We start from the raw sequence: 16261 nt of genomic DNA on the forward strand, positions 1-16261 counted from the left end.
GGCGTGTAGGTATGTATAATCATTCCTATTTTCAGTCTTGTCTCGATTCCTTAACCGTGTGGATGTCTATCATTAAAGACCTTCATTAGATTAACCAGCCATAGATGAATCAGGGGCGGATTTATTTGGACATGTAGCCCGTTAGTCCAACGTTTGGGGCTAGTTCAAGAGTTCTGTGTTTGTATGTATGATAAGTAGTTGTAGTAATTGTTTTTAAACAGTAAATGATATATTCACAAGGTAGTTAACAAATGATTGTGTCATGATTTTACCCAGTGTCTCACAGGCTTAAAATGGTCACCATTTCTGCCATGCTAGATGCAGCCCTACGTGAGGATTTAAGGTTTATTAAATGTACATTAATAGATCCTAGCAGTGTTTGGTATCTATGTGAAGCACTTTTTACATATATACACACGGATGTTTTAATTGATTCTGTTTTCATACGTATTACCATGGCTGAATTGTTAAGCTAAAAAATGTTTAAGTTTTATATAAAATTAACTTGTCTAATGACCCACCCTTTTGTTAACACCTGGGGGTCGGTGGGGGTCCTGCTTAGGAGGGGTGGGGTTATCTGAGTCTGTATATAGCTAGCTGTGGAGAATAGCCATCTTTTTCTCCTGTTCTACTGGTGTCTCGCTGTGCTACGTTAAGGCTACTAGGTTTGTATTGGCTTTGTCTTAAAGTTTTGTTTCACTCGCTGTTTCTACCTGTTTCTATATTTCAGTTCATCTGGAAAAGAACATTTTCGACCAAAGTAGCAATGGAATCTCCAAATGGTGAGTTCTTAATCTGTTGTAATTCTGTTAATCGTAGGATAATATATGCATACTGTAGGTCACACGGTGGTTGCTGTATTGGCTGATGGTGAAAACGCAACTGCTAACGACCAAGGTATGTGTTTATCACAGGTTTCTTTTCTTGTATGTATTTCTTTTTTTCCCCCAAATTGTACAATTGGGAATATGTATTGTATTAAAACTCATTTTCTTTTTCTGAAGCTCTGACTGTTGGTGGTGGGGAATCTCTACAAGTCACGAGTGATCGGCAGCTGTTCGATGGTTACTCATGGTGTCTTTTTCCACTCATGTTATTATTAAATCTAGCATGTGTTTTTTAAACTACGTTCTTCATCCTTTTTGTATATAGTTTTCCAGGGAGAAACACAACCTCCTGGTGAAATACTCAGGGCTGTGCAAAAACATGATCGGATAGCTTTTTGGAAACAGAACTAGTGCGGAGGACCAAGAAGACCTTGACGGTGAGGCCTTATTTTGGTTTATACTTGAATAAAAAGTAACAGGTCGGTGGTTTACAGTTCTGATAACTCTGTTTTTCTGTTTGTAGATTTCCAGGACCCCAGCTTGTGTCATGACTCCTGTTTTTGTCCTTGTATCTGGTTTTTGGTTTTGATTCATGTCCTTTTTTCTATGTCTTGTGTTCTGTGTTTTGGTTTTTCCTTGTCTCGTGTTCTCCCCTCTGGCTCCCTCTGTCTGTTGTCTTGTTCCCTCCTGGTCTGTGCCTCTGTGCTCCTCCCCCTCATTATCTCACCTGGCTTCCTTCCTCCTCTCTCTCCTCACCTGTTCCTCATCATGTCATTAGTGTCTGTGTATTTAGTCTCTGTGTTTCCCCTCACTCTTTGTCTGGTCATTGTTTTCTGTTTCTGAATGCTCTTGTCCATGTTCTTGTCCATGCTCCTGCCCCGGTTTGGTATGTTTTGGTTTCAAGATTTTCATGTTTAAGTTGAACTTTGATTTTTTTCTTTGTACTTTGTCTTGCTGTTAAGTTGCTACTTTGTCTGGTTGTTTCAGTTGTTACTTTGCTTTTTGTCCCGTTTTGTCTGCCTTGGCTTTTGCTTGCATTCGGCTTTTGCTATATTAAAGCTCGCCTTTTGTTCTCCTTACCTTTGCCTCCCGTATTTACTGCGTTTGGGTCCACCCTCCCCTTTCCATAGTTTTCCCTTTTATCCCGACCTGACAGCTTGTGTGAAAGCCTTTGGAACAAAGTCATTATTGCGCCGAAAACGCCGCGGGAATAAGACCAGCCTGACAAGCATACAGGGTGTGTAATAACTATTTTCTAACAGTCTACATTAGTAGACAGTGTGTGTTATTATTGTCAGTATCGTCATTACAATATAATTATTGCTGCTGATTTGTTTTATTCATTTTTTACATTTTCTAACTTATCATCGCAGGTCAGTGAACACTACATCACATTCTGAAGAGGCCGGGACAGAGCTTGTGGCTCTGCATAGAGAAGTGGATGAGGCAGTGCAGACGCTTGTGCAGCTTGCCGCAACACCCTGTGATGAGGTCCAGCTAGCCCCCGGATTTGTGATCACAACTTCTCAAACAGGTGTTGTAGAAAACGCTGTGTCTGACAGTACTATTGCCCATGCAACTCCTCGGTCCAGTACACCTTCTAATCACATAACAGATGTATTACCAGCTCTGACTGTTCAAATAGAAAGTCAGGACACAACCAGTGTTATACAACTGTCAACATCGGCGGGTCCTAACAGTGATGTGGTTGGTGTGGCCAATACGCCTCCGGTTTGTTTAGGGTTAGATGATTCTCTGGTTTTATCAGGCGTGTTTGATGATCGAAATACCAATCAGGATCCCTCATCACTGCATTTCACTTCCCCAGAGGGCTTTGATCTGCCCGAATTACGTAGTCGTTATGGAGTAGAGCTAGACATCAGCAGTCTTGGTCTAACTGTACAACAAGACGCGAAGACACAGACACCACTTAATTCCACACCCTGTGGATAACAGTTGACCGATTGGCTGTAGTGGTAAACAGTGAATTTACAGAATTAAAGCAGTGATACATAGCTTTGGAAAAATCTGCAAGTGAAAACAATCTTAAAAACAAAATGAAAAGTTAATCGAAATTGTACAACTACTAAGTAGCTCTACAGCGAAGTATAAAGAGGAACTTGCAGCTGTGAGGCAACTGTTGGGGGAGCAGGCGGCTTGTAACACCTATTACAATTTTGCTCGAAACACTGGTGCAGAGGCTTCTGAATTAGGTTTTCTACTGTGTCTCTCCTTATCAGATTATTAATCGACATGCCTCCTCTTAAAAAAATTCGAACTTGTAGATGCCGTATGGACCGTTTTAAACAGCGGTGATGTTGATTGGAACTCTGATGAGAGAGCTGTACCTATTACTACAGAGGGTGTTCAGGGCAGGTATATCCGGTTTGCACAAAAAAAAAAAAAGGCTTGCCTCATGGTGGCAATGTCGACACATTGTCTAGATGGGCCAGAGTTAGGGCCAGGCGAGTCGAAGCCTTGACAAGGCGTGTGACACACATTGCTCTAACCCGAGGACGTACTGCTCGTACTGTTGCTAATGATGCTGGTTTTGCCTATGTTGGTGATGGGTGTGCTCATACAAACCATAATGATGAAGGTGTTGCTGCATCTGCTCGTGCTGATGTGACCATGACTAATGAAAATGCTTGTGCTAGTACTAGTGCTGATGTGACCGAGGCTGGTGAATGTGTTTCTGACAATGTTTGTGTTGACGGTGGAGGTTTTGTTATAGAGATATCCAATAATGATAGTATGGTTGGTGTTGTGGATACTACACCAGTTAATATTGATGCCACTACTGATGTTATCGTAATAGATGACAATGATGTAGATTTTTGTTCCTGTAGCGCAGGGTTTGATACCGCTAACACAGCTGATTCAACACATGTTGCTGCTCAGCCTGACACAACTACGATGCAGGGTCCTGTAGAGCCACGCAGTGTTAGTGAGTCTGGTTCTATAAACCAGATAGGCAGCGGTAGTGGTGATAGGGAAGTAGGACAGAAAACAATGCCTGCGCGTGGCTCAATGTCCGTTTCTGATGATGGTGATTCTGATGAGGGGAGACCGTCAATACAAGTCCGCGACAAACCTAACTGTAATGCGTTCGAGCGGTGCCAGCGTCTCGATTTCAGAGACATTAGTCTCAGTAACACCGAGCTGGTCCCGATGAGAATCAGAGAAAGGTTGTCTGGTGTGATTGACCGCGCATTAGATAGGGCGCATCCCGGCAGTATTTTAAACGCGGTGTTGAGAGGGCCGTCCCTCGCCAATGATGTGCAAGCTATTTTAAACTCTATCAATCAATACAATGCAGATTTGTTTCTGGAAGAGATTTCGCAAGTTTTGCAGAGTAATGACACGTCCATGTCTGATGACGAATTAGTTTATTCTCACGGTGGTGCAAAACAGAAGCGGAGGAAGACGTAAAAGCATTAATAAAATACCGTATGACAAGATCTTGTCAGAGAACACGTTTTCTTTACAATCCTGACAATGCCGGTAATTTGTGCTTCAGTCTCTGTCTTGCGCATTTTAAGAAAACAAAAAGCAGAAGATGAGAAACAGAAAAAAAAGGGAGAAAAAGAACAGGGCATGAACAATTTAATGAGCAAACATATATGCAGAAAACATTCATCTGAAAATTATGGGCGATCCTACAACCAGCGTGTCCTTTGATAAAGTAGCGGCGTTTGAAAGGGAGATAAAAGCAAAAATCATATTCCACCACACAGCCGGTCGCAAACGTCTGGTGTGTTATAAGACACATGATGAGATCAGCAAACATACTGTCTGGTTATACTTACAGGATAATCACTATTATTTAATAGAAAACCCGGCAGGATTCTTTGGCTCAGCACATGTGTGTAATTATTGTTACGAAACATATGAGGCAGTTTTGAGTCATAGCTGCAAACTCAGGTGCAATGTCTGTTTTACAGACATCTGTCACGCACAACCAACCAAAACTAAAATGTGGTGATTGCAAACGTATATGCAGATCTGATTTTTGTCTGAGACAGCACAAAATGGTAGAGACACACGGGCAAACACCATGTGATAGACTTAAGTACTGTGAGTCGTGTGGTAGCGTTTACCTGAAGGGAGGTAAAACACACAAATGTCGTCCTCTTAGATGTCGCCACTGTGGTGAAGAAATAATGGATGTCAAGGCACCACATCAGTGCTACATTCAGCCTTTAAAAAAGAAAAAAACGACATACCTAGTATTTGATTTTGAGACCCGGTATCACAATGGCCGACACGAAGCAAACTTTTGTTGCGTAAAAGACCTTGACAGTAAAAACATGTACCGTTTCCCTGGGCTCAATTGTGTGAAATTTGTGGATCGCTACCGAAAACAAATATAGTGAATTCACATTCATCGCACACAACGCATCAGGGTTTGACAATTATATCTTATTATAATATATGATTAAACAGGGAATAACCCCAGAGCTGACAATGAGGTAGCAGGGTCATTTTGATGTATGACAGACGCATGGGCAGAAAGCTGAAAGAATCTACCCAGCGCTGTTTGTACATCCTGTCAAAAATACCAGCAGCATTAGGCTTAGAGGACAAAATGAAAGGTTATTTCCCTCACAAGTTCAACACAGCGGGAAACGAGAAGTATGTGGGCCTCTATCCGGCACCATACTACTACGGTTATGATGGTATGAGTGACACCGAAAAAACCACATTCATGGCTTGGTATGATACTGTCTGTGGAGAAACCTTTGACTTCGAGGTAGAGATTCAGCGGTATTGTGTCAATGACGTGGATGTGTTGCTCAGGGGATGTAGCATCTACCAGGATACTTTTCGGAAATGCACAGAACTTGACCCCTTTGTGTTTACTACGTTGGCATCAAGTTGTATGGGTGTGTTTAAAACCTTGTTCCTGAAGAAAGACACACTCGCTCTCACGTATGACGGTGCATACGTTGGTCAGCACAAGGCGTTTTCAGACGTGTCGATACAGTGGCTTGAATATCTGAGCCACACTCGAAAGATCGAGATAAAAACATGCCATTAACCAAGGGGAACATCAGATGGGTCCGTATTTTGTGGATGGGCATCAACCTGATACAAAAAAAAAAAAGTGTTATGAATTCGCAGGGTGTTTTTACCATGGGTGTGTGTCAGGTGCTATGCTCGAGCTGGTTTAAATCCTGTGACCAGAGAGACTTACAGCGTGCTCTACGGACAGTTCATGTTGAAAGTTAACGAATTGGAGGTTAGATATGGCCATGAAGTTGAGGTGATGTGGGTCTCGTTTGAGCTTCAAAAGGCGGTTGAAAAAGGTTACAAGGTCGTAAACATTGATGAGGTATGGCATTTCCCAGACAAAACAGACACCTTGTTCAAGGATTATGTCAAGACCTTTCTCAAATGTAAGCAGGAGGCGTCCGGCTATCCAGGGCACGTCTGAGGAAAAAGAAATACATTGAGGAGTATTTCAAAGAGGAGGGCATCCGGCTAGACCCAGACAAAATCTGCGTCAACAAGGCGGTGAGAAGTTGCGACAAACTTCTTCTGAATTCACTGTGGGGCAGATTTAGCATGCGGAATAACCTACCATCATGTGAGTTGATAACAGAATCGCAGAGATTCACTCAGCTTATGTTTGGTGACCAATATGATGTGCGACAGTTTTGTTTCATATCAGACGATGTGGCTATGGTACAGTGGTGTCATGCTGACATTAAAGCAGCCAGAACGAAAGACGTAAATCTCTTTGGTGCTTTTACCACTGCCCATGCCCGTCTCATGCTTTATGATGTGTTGGATAAGCTAGATCAGAGGGTGTTGTATTGTGACACGGACAGTGTTTTTACGTCGCAGCCAGGGGATTGGATACCCCCCCCCTTAGGTGAATACCTGGGTGATTTGACTGACGAGTTGAATGATGGCAATGTGTGTAACCTCCCAGAAGAAGATTATATCACAGAATTTGTGTCAGGGGGTCCGAAATGTTATGCCTATCACACCGCTCGTGGCAAAACAATGGTTAAATGTAAGGGACGCTGAACTCAAAAAACAGAGGCGGCCACCCACAAGTCTTTTGTGGGTCTGGTTCAGGCTTTTGTCGCCAATCAGAATACAGACGCACACGTGGTGACTGTTTCTGAGACCATCAAAAGAGACAAAAAGCACTTCCACCTCAAGAATGACAGTCACGAAAAAAGTTCAGGTCGTTTACAACAAGCGCAGGGTGTTGAGTGATTATACCACCCTGCCTTATGGCTATTAGACCAGACCAAGAATTTGATGAAAGACTACAACATCCATTTAGTCTGGTGGTGAGTGGGCCTTCAAATTGTGGGAAGACTTTTTTTGTCAAAAACATTGTTGAAAAAGCATTGGTCATATCGCACAATATTGACAACATTGTGTACATATACTCCTGTTGGCAACCTTTATATAATCAGCTGCTGCAGATAAGAGACATTAATTTTGTGAATGGTCTCCTGAATCTGTGTGATGTGTTACCCCCTGAGAAAAACCTGCTTATAATAGACGATTTAATGAATGATGCTAGTAATAATTTAGAAGTCCAAAATGTTTTTACCAAATATGTTCATCATAGGAATCTGAGTTGTGTATATATCTAGTCCAAAACTTGTTTATTCAAGGTAAAGCTAGTCGGACTATTAGTTTGAACACCAGTTACCTTGTCTTGTTTAAAAATCCTAGAGATAAATACCAGATCACGTTAATAGGCAGACAAATGTTTCCCGGTAGGCTTTTAATGACGCCACCAGCACCACTTACGGCTATCTTCTTATTGATTATAAAGCCAAGACGCCTGATTATTTAAGACTCAGATTACACACACACACACACACACACACACACACACACACACACACACACACACACACACACACACACACACACACACACACACACACAGTCAGACAGTAAAGCTGTTCTAAGAAACAGAAGGGCTAACCATGTCATTATGTATGCAGAGGAATCTGGGTCTGTTGGAGTTATATAAAACACCGAGTGTACGAAGGGTTATAGTGGGGAAAGCCAGCCCAGACTTTATCAATGCACTGTGTGAAATAGCTCAACGTGTTAAGTGGCAACATCCCTTTGACTGATAAACAATACAAACTGCTAAAAAGGAGGAGAGCCATCATCAGATTAGTAGCTGACAAAAAAGTCACTTTTAAAAAAAGAAAAAGAGTATCAGTCTGGAAGTTTTTTTATTGCCTCTACTAGGAGCAGCTATACCTTTATAACCGCTCTTTAACAGAAGTTATGGAGCATACACAGAAAATGTCCCTGGTACCACAGCATCAGCTGGATGCCTTAAAACAGCCGCAACAGTACGAGCAGAACAGGCCCATAAGACAAACGGCGCAAAATGAATTGGATAAAACAATGATTGATGTCCTAAATCTGCCAGACAGATGAGGGTGATAAAGATTTAATCGCAGAAGAGGTGTTAAAACACATGCCTAAAAGAAGTAGGAAAAACGCTGAACATATTCTTGAAGCTGTAGCCCGGGCAAAAAAACGTGATTTCGTGGACAGATCAGGGTGAGATTGTTGTCAACAGCCGTCCTGTCCGAGGTTCGCATTTATATGATCTGATTGAAAGTGTCACTGCAACACATAACGTTTCAGACGTTTCAAGACCTACAGGCTGGACCGTCTTTTAAAAACTATGGCACGTCTAAATATTCCTTTATCTGCTATCCCTAACACTATGGTGCGTAGGGCTATTACTGAGTATAAAGCGGTCGTTGACACGTTTGATGATGAGTCTTGAGTCACAGCTCTACTCAAAAGAGAAAAAGACTTGGAAGCCAACACAGAGTCAGCACACCTCTTAGGACACCTGGGTTTGAGTCAGACAGTTGGAATAACTCCTGGTTAAATTTCTAATTTTCCTATTTTCTGATCTGCATTTTTGTCATTACATATGCTGTAATTTGTATTGTGAATTCTATTTTGTTTTTCCTATTTTTTTTATTGGTTATTTTTAATGGACAATGTAATTTGTATTATGAAATCCTTATTTGGCTCACAATGTTTCAATGACTAGACACTTGTAAATTTCTAGATCTTTTCTTATTTTTTTATATCAACTGTTTTGTCAAAGGACTTGTTTCTTATTTTTTTTCAGTTTTATAAAATGATTTTGCAGTGTGAATAAAGAAATGACAACCATTTAAAATGAAATTGAGTTCTATATTTATTTGATGTGACAGGTTTTACACACCGTTTATCATTGAGATACACATTTGTTTTCCATACTGCACACATGTAAAAATTATAACCATGACACATGTCGGGACGTATCTTGTTGACAAATCGACACACCATTGCATCGTTACATACAAGATTGGCTCCATACATGTTTAACAATTGTGAATACGGTACCCCTTTTTGCACATGACAGAGAAAAAAGACACAATGTGGGCCACATGTTAGTCAGGTTATTCTGAACCTGTTTTCTAGAATAAGACACAATTGCGCAGTTTTTCAGCAGAAAGTTGTTTATCTCCTTGGGAAATTTGTCAGGTGGATTACCAAAACTGTCAAAGAAATACCCCTGTCTGTGTTGTGTGATATAAATTGCCAGCCAGTGTTCACCAGGCATGTTAGAGGGATGGGTGTTTACAATCAGAGTATTTATAAACATCATGCTTAGGGAGTTGATCACAGGCTAAAACCCCCAAGAAATCTGTGCCGTTAATAATTCTTTTCCTAACAAGACTAGTTAATTCGATCTTATACATCATAATCTTAATAGTAATCCATCAGTACTTGTCTGTTTGATATCTCGATAACTGAATCGAAGACCGAATAACAAATCAAATTAACTGTACGAGGCAGCGGAACTCTGAATCGGGCCTCCAGTCTCACATTGCCTGTTTTAGTGATACATTCCCAGCACTCCACTCGTCGGGCTCCAGGTTGAAACAAAATAATGTATAACCAGCACCGAAATCTCGACGCAATATGGCCAGTGATCTGTCTTTTAGATGTCGACCTGTGGCTTGTATCAGCTGATAACTCTTGTGTATTGTCCTCTTACAATGGTGTTTCTCAAATTTATACGGTCAAAAGATGAATTCTCTCATGACTGGTGCAAATACAGTTTCATGTTAAGATTATGTCTGCCAGCGTATTTGTAAAAAAGGTGTCTGTTGCCCCCTAATAGTCTGTACACAGGCGGATCTCTTGCTAGACATTCGACTATTGTGAAATATTCATCTGTAAATGTTTGTTCGTAACCTTTTCTGAGCAGTCCGAAGTTTTGAAATTCTCACTTTATCTCCCAAACTGTATTTAAAGGTCACCGATCTGTGGTTTTAACTTATATAAATTGTGAAAGATACACCCACCCAGGAGGCGTGGGCACACACCCACGCATGTGCGTGTATATATTTTCACTACTTATGACACAAAGATCGGCAGCAACTACATAAATACAGAGTTATTAGCGACTATTGGAAGGGGGAAGATCATTGAGGTGGTATACAACTACTTGGTGTTAAATGACTTGTATAATTGTATTTTACTCCCCCCCCCCATCAAACGATTTCTTCAATGGGTGTGTGTTTGTATGCGTCTCTTGGCCGAAATAAAGTCTTTGTAAGAAACACATGCGTGTCATTCTTGTCTCATCTCTAACATGGATAGTACAATGCAAAAGATTTATCATGACCCTGCTAATCCAGGGGGTCTTGCAAGTATTTATAAGCTTTGCAATGCTGTGAGGGATTCTACGGGGGTCACCCCCACGGTATCCAATGTGAAACACTTTACTGGGGCAAGATATCTATACACTTCATGCCAAAGCGGCTAGACATTTTCCCCCGGAATAGGGTTTTGGTTAGGGGTGTCTACAGTTCCAAATTGATCTAGTGGATATGACTGACTATTCTGCTGAAAACAATGGCGTAAAATTTCTGCTAATGTGTATTGATGTGTTCTCTAAATATGCATGGGTCAGATGCCTTAAGGACAAATCAGGTGTTTGTGTTACAAAAGCTTTAATGACATTCTGAGTGAAGGATGTATACCCGCAAAACTGCAAACAGACGCTGGCACAGAGTTTAATAAACAGCTATTGGCTCAGTATGAAATCCAGCATTTTTCATCAAACGAAATTAAGGCTAGCGTGGTGGAGCGTTTTAACAGAACCTTCAAGACTCGAATGTGGAGGTATCTATCGTCTGACAAAGACAGGCAAGTTGTCCGTGTGTGGGTCTCATTTGAGCTTCAAAAACCAAACAAAAAAAAAAAAAAAGGTTGAAAAAGGATACAGAGTTGTGCGCACTGACGAGGTGTGGCATTTCCCTAACAAACAGACACATTGGCTATCCAGGACATGTCAAAACACCTGATGTGGCCATGGTGCAGTTGTGTCATGGTGACATTAAAGCAGCCAGAACGAAAGATGTAACCATCTTCATCGGAGCCATCACCACTGCTCATGCACGTTGGATAAGCTGGATCGGCGTGTGCTGTATTGTGATGCTGACAGTGTTGTCACTTTGCAGCTGGGGGAGTGGATACCTCCCTTAGGTGAATATCTGGGTGATTTGACTGATGACTTGAATGATAAAGTGTGTGAAAATAATGTGCATGCATGTGGGTGTGACCACACCTCCTAGGTGGGTGTATCCATACCTTGTGGGTGTGTGCCCCACGCCTTCTGGGCGGGTGATCACACCTCTAGCCTTATTCCCTCCCCCCCTGACTAAAAACTGTATACAAGTCCTGGTCATTCGTGGTCATTTCACCCTCGGATTTCTTCAGAGCAACAAGGAACCCCCTTCGCAGTCATTGCAAACAGCGGATGTATCGATTTGGAGGTCTGCGGTGTTGGTGTGTCACACTGTCAATACCCTGGCGCTGCCGTTGCGGGTGTCCGGCTTAGGAAGGAAGCGTAAAGTGTCTGGTTTGACCACCAATGCTAGCACTATCCCAGGGATGGGATTGGATCTAGAGTATGTGGGTCTAAATTAGTATGTCTCTACCGTGAAATATCAGGATGTCAAGGAGGAGTCAAGATGAGTGTTGACCGTCTCTCGGACTCTGGTTCTGGAGTTGACGTAGCGCAGGATGGGAGTACGTCTGAAAGACTGGAAACTGCTTTGTTCTGTCGTCTGCTCAGACCTTGACCAGCCCGGGTATCCGGAGACGGTCTGTGTGTTGCAGTTGGTCAGTGCTACAGGCCCAGAGCTTTACCGGGTTGTGGGTGATCGTTTTTATCAGTGTTTGGCCGCAATCAACCTCTGTCTTCACAGAGGTCGAAGAATTGAAAAATCAGCCGTACCCGCTAAATCTTGAACATGATGATTTGTGGTTCAAACACATTTATCCAGTGGTGCGACTGGCGGACTCTGCAAAGGATGTTTAGAGAAGTTGAGGCAAATGAGACAAAATCAATAACTGTATTAGAAAACGCCTTGTGTTTGACGATATGTCGCCTGAAAATCAGACACAGACTGCTAATAACAAATGGTAGGCATATTATGAATAACTTCTTGTAACCTTATTCGCAGCTACATTTGGTTAATTTCTGATCTACACCTAAACGTGATATTCATTCATTCTATTTTTAGAATACAGCCCTGCATCTCCATCCCTTTTACCATCACTCACGCCATCTCCTTATAACCCGATACTGGTTTGGCCACCTTCTTGGTCGCCTTTACCATCCCCTCAGCAAACGCCTCCTGAGCCAACAACTCCTACATCTGATACTTAAACGATGTTGCTTCGGACAGATCCAATGTTGCAGCCGCCTTCATCTCCTGGCGCTCCTGCACTGATGGATCGGACCCCGCCATCATCTCTGGGTGTTTGACTCACAAGATTTGACAGAGGGGCAAAGCGATGTCTTATGCCTTTATAGACGGGGTGAAAATCCTCCTCCACCTCCTGAACTGCGTTGTCTACAAGTATTGGGAGGAGATCTGTTACGGTTGCCAGATCACCCAAGTCAGAAGCAACATGACTGTGTGGGGTATCCCGGACTATTTCTCCGAGACCAAGTTTGAGCAGCTTACAGAGAGACTGTGGACTGATCCATTTATTCCTGCCATTCAAAGATTCTTAACAGCAAAGAGAATCTGTGGATGAGGCAAGGATCCAAGGAGCTGCTGAGGCCATACTATATGGACTGAAATCTGTAGTGAGGATCACAGATCAAATCACAAGGATGTATGACAAAGATCAGTGACGATTACATAAACAGTACAACTGAGAGTTATTAGTGACTATTGGAAGGGGGAAGATCATTGAGGTGGGATACAACAGTTTAGTTCTCCTTTATCATCCACGATTTCGTGTGTGTGCGCAAATAAAGTCTTTGTAAGAAACACATGCGTGTCATTCTTGTTGCATCTCTAACATGGATAGTACAATGCAAAAGACTTATGACCCCACTAATCCAGGGGGTCTTGCAAGTATTTATAAGCTTCGCAATGCTGTGAGGGATTCTACGGGGGTCACCCCCACGGTATCCGATGTGAAACACTTTATTGGGGCAAGATGTCTTTACACTTCATGCCAAGGCGGCTAGATATTTTCTCCAGAATAGGGTTTTGATTAGTGGTGTCAAACAGTTCCATCCATGTGCACACTCTAGTTCCAGCAGGGATGGAGAAAGTTTTTAAAGCGACTGTCTAACATATTTAGCATCAGTATGCTGTAGAGCTCTGCTGTGAGCCAGTCGCATAGTGGGGGCAACAGATACCTTTTGTACAAATACTCTGGCAGACAAAATTCGTCTTGACCGTACAAGTTTCAGAGAAACCCCATTTAGCAATAGTTTTTCCTTAAATAAATCAGCATGTATCAGGGCTATTAACTAATGACCAACTTCGTCCGATATTGCCATCTCTTGTTGTTTGGATATGCAATGAATTACTTGGGAGGGTGATGTAAAAGCCCTTCTCCATAGCTCTGATATATGTGAGCCCCTATTCAGAATGTGTGCTTGTCACCATTTGAACACAGCTTTTATCACACATTGACAATATCTTTCAGGAATCAGGCCACCCCCCCAACCAGTTAACAAGGACCATGTTTTTTCTGTTTTAAAAGTCTTGTGTTTCAGTAATTACTAGCTGCAGCTCTGGCTCAGAATGTACCTTTCACGACCTCATCCCCACAATCTATTCTATACACAGGCGGGTCTCTTGCTATACATTCAGCTATTGTAAAATATTCGTCAATGACACGTATGTGTTTAAGGACTTCAGAGTTGCACAAAATGTCAAACATTAAAACCCGATAACCATTGCATAGGATTTACTGAAGTTCACATTTCCTGTCAACATAATTTCTGTCACAGCAGAAATTAACCTCAGTTCCCATTTCTCCCCTGCCAACAGTGGTTTAGTGTACTACAGACTGGTGCAGCCACAGCTCCTGAGACCCACCAGGAGGGATGTGGAGGATGAGATGGAGGGAGAAGATAGATTCTTCCTTTCCACCTCAGGGAGGCAGATCCACAATGCCTCCGATGACCTGAACCGGCTGCACACAAGGTACAACCTCCTGCCAGTGAACAGCCAGATGGCAGAGAATATTTGAGATGGCAACTAAGAGCTTCACAGAAGCTGAAAAGTCACTGGTGGCCGATTATCTGACCCAGTGCAACAGTGGAGAAGCATTACTGCATGAAGCAGACTAGAAATAATGTGGAGAAGCTGGGTGATGTCTCAAGGTTAGCATTTTTTGCACAATACATAACACAATCAAGCATGCCATTATTTAGACACATGGCGTTATTTTTGTAGTGCTGAGCCTTCCAGCCATAGTACCTGTAGCCCTGCTACGGCTGTCAAGTCTTCATAAGAATTGAAAAAAAAAAAAAAAAAAAAAAAGTCAGCTTTTTACATGAATGACTTCAGTGTTGTTCTGTTTCATGTCAATGAAACGTTTAACTTAAGATCTTTCTCTTCTGTTCTTTTGTCATTCGGTAGTGGAAAACGGCTCTCCTGAGAGTCACCTCAATATCCCACAGCTTGTTGAAAATGCAGATGGCAGAGTGTTAGTCAAGACCTTCGACTGGCAGAAGCATTTGAGTCCCAAGTACGAAAGCTCCCATAGATCGAGTTATCAGCACTTCAGGTATTTATATTTAAACTTTCATGTTGTGTACATAAAAATTTCATGGACATGAGTGTTTTGAGAAAATGGTTAGCCATGTTTAAAAATGACCTGTTGTGCTTATTCTGTCACAGCTTTGATGCCAAGAGACCAGGTGTGGTACTTGCAAGAACTCACTGTGATGCAGAACCTGTTGAATTCCAGCAACTGTGAAATTCAGCGGTTCTGCCACCTGTTGACAGTCTTTGTGTCCTGGCCCCACCTGGACTGATCATCAACAGGCAGGTCACAGCACAGAAGAGTATGCAGATGTGACGTCACCAAATAATGGGATTCTCCTTCACACCCTCTTCACAATGTGCTGATCAGCCACAGACTGATCTAAACTGCACTTCTAGATTTCAATTTAAATTTCACTTATAGAGGACCAAAACGATACGCATGTCGCATTCACGCTTTACAGAGTGTTAAACAGATGTGGCTGTAGATGTGGTTTATACCTTGGATTATGGCACAAGAGACTGTAACATCTTATCCTGTGTGTTAATGATATTTAGGGGCTTTTTGTAATAAAAGCATTTACATTTCAATAAAGTACCTTCTAATTCTCATAGTCCACTAAAGTGCTTAAAGAAAACACATTACATGACAACTGCTTTTGATAACCATTGTTCAAACTACTGCAATACTTTCTGCCCCGCAGGCTAACAGATACCACTGAGTGAATGTAGGGGGTAGGGCTTATCTAATGAGATACAAAAATGATTGTGTTGTGTTGTCTAGCCAGGAGGTTAGAATTGCAAATGTTCTAGGGCTGTTTTCTCCCTAAAGGGTTTTGAGACTTCTTCAAATATTGTCAGATTTCCATGTGACATCATTGGAAAAGCTTAGAAAACTACATTTTCAGAATGTGTAAATGACTCAAACTGCCTCTGGGGAGGCTTGTTGCTGGTTTTCTTAAATCAGCTTCACGGCATGAAAGAAAAAAAAGGGGGGGGGGGGGGGGGTATAAAAATCAACTGTGGGGGTATTTTTTAAATGAGGCTGTTGAGGTTGTGTGGAAAGGAGGAGGAGGAAATGGCTGTCACGTGTGATCCTTTAACTATTCAGCCTCCCTTTCACAGGAAAAGCAGCATGACCTCTCTGCCATTAACCACTTCATTTCTAGCCATCTCCCCTCCCTGGAACCACTGCCAGACATCCACTTCCAAACCACTGATGACTGTTCATCTGATCTTAACATTCTGGGTCATTTTAACATAAAAAAAAAACACATTACTTTTTGGAAAGAGAATTCCATCATTACTCTAACTACTCAATGACATACATTCAGACGC

General features: G+C 42.0%; 1 long non-coding RNA gene across 1 annotated transcript; it reads left to right on the top strand.

Moving 5' to 3' along the window:
• The first annotated feature begins 1639 nt into the window (after window positions 1-1639).
• Window positions 1640-15423, top strand: LOC119004668. Its single transcript, XR_005070265.1, has 5 exons — window positions 1640-2064; window positions 2201-2361; window positions 14204-14359; window positions 14798-14945; window positions 15059-15423. It is a non-coding gene; the product is annotated as an uncharacterized LOC119004668 (long non-coding RNA).
• The last annotated feature ends 838 nt before the right edge of the window (window positions 15424-16261 follow it).

This window comes from Acanthopagrus latus, chromosome 16, assembly GCF_904848185.1.
Source record: "Acanthopagrus latus isolate v.2019 chromosome 16, fAcaLat1.1, whole genome shotgun sequence".
NCBI classification, from domain to species: domain Eukaryota; kingdom Metazoa; phylum Chordata; class Actinopteri; order Spariformes; family Sparidae; genus Acanthopagrus; species Acanthopagrus latus.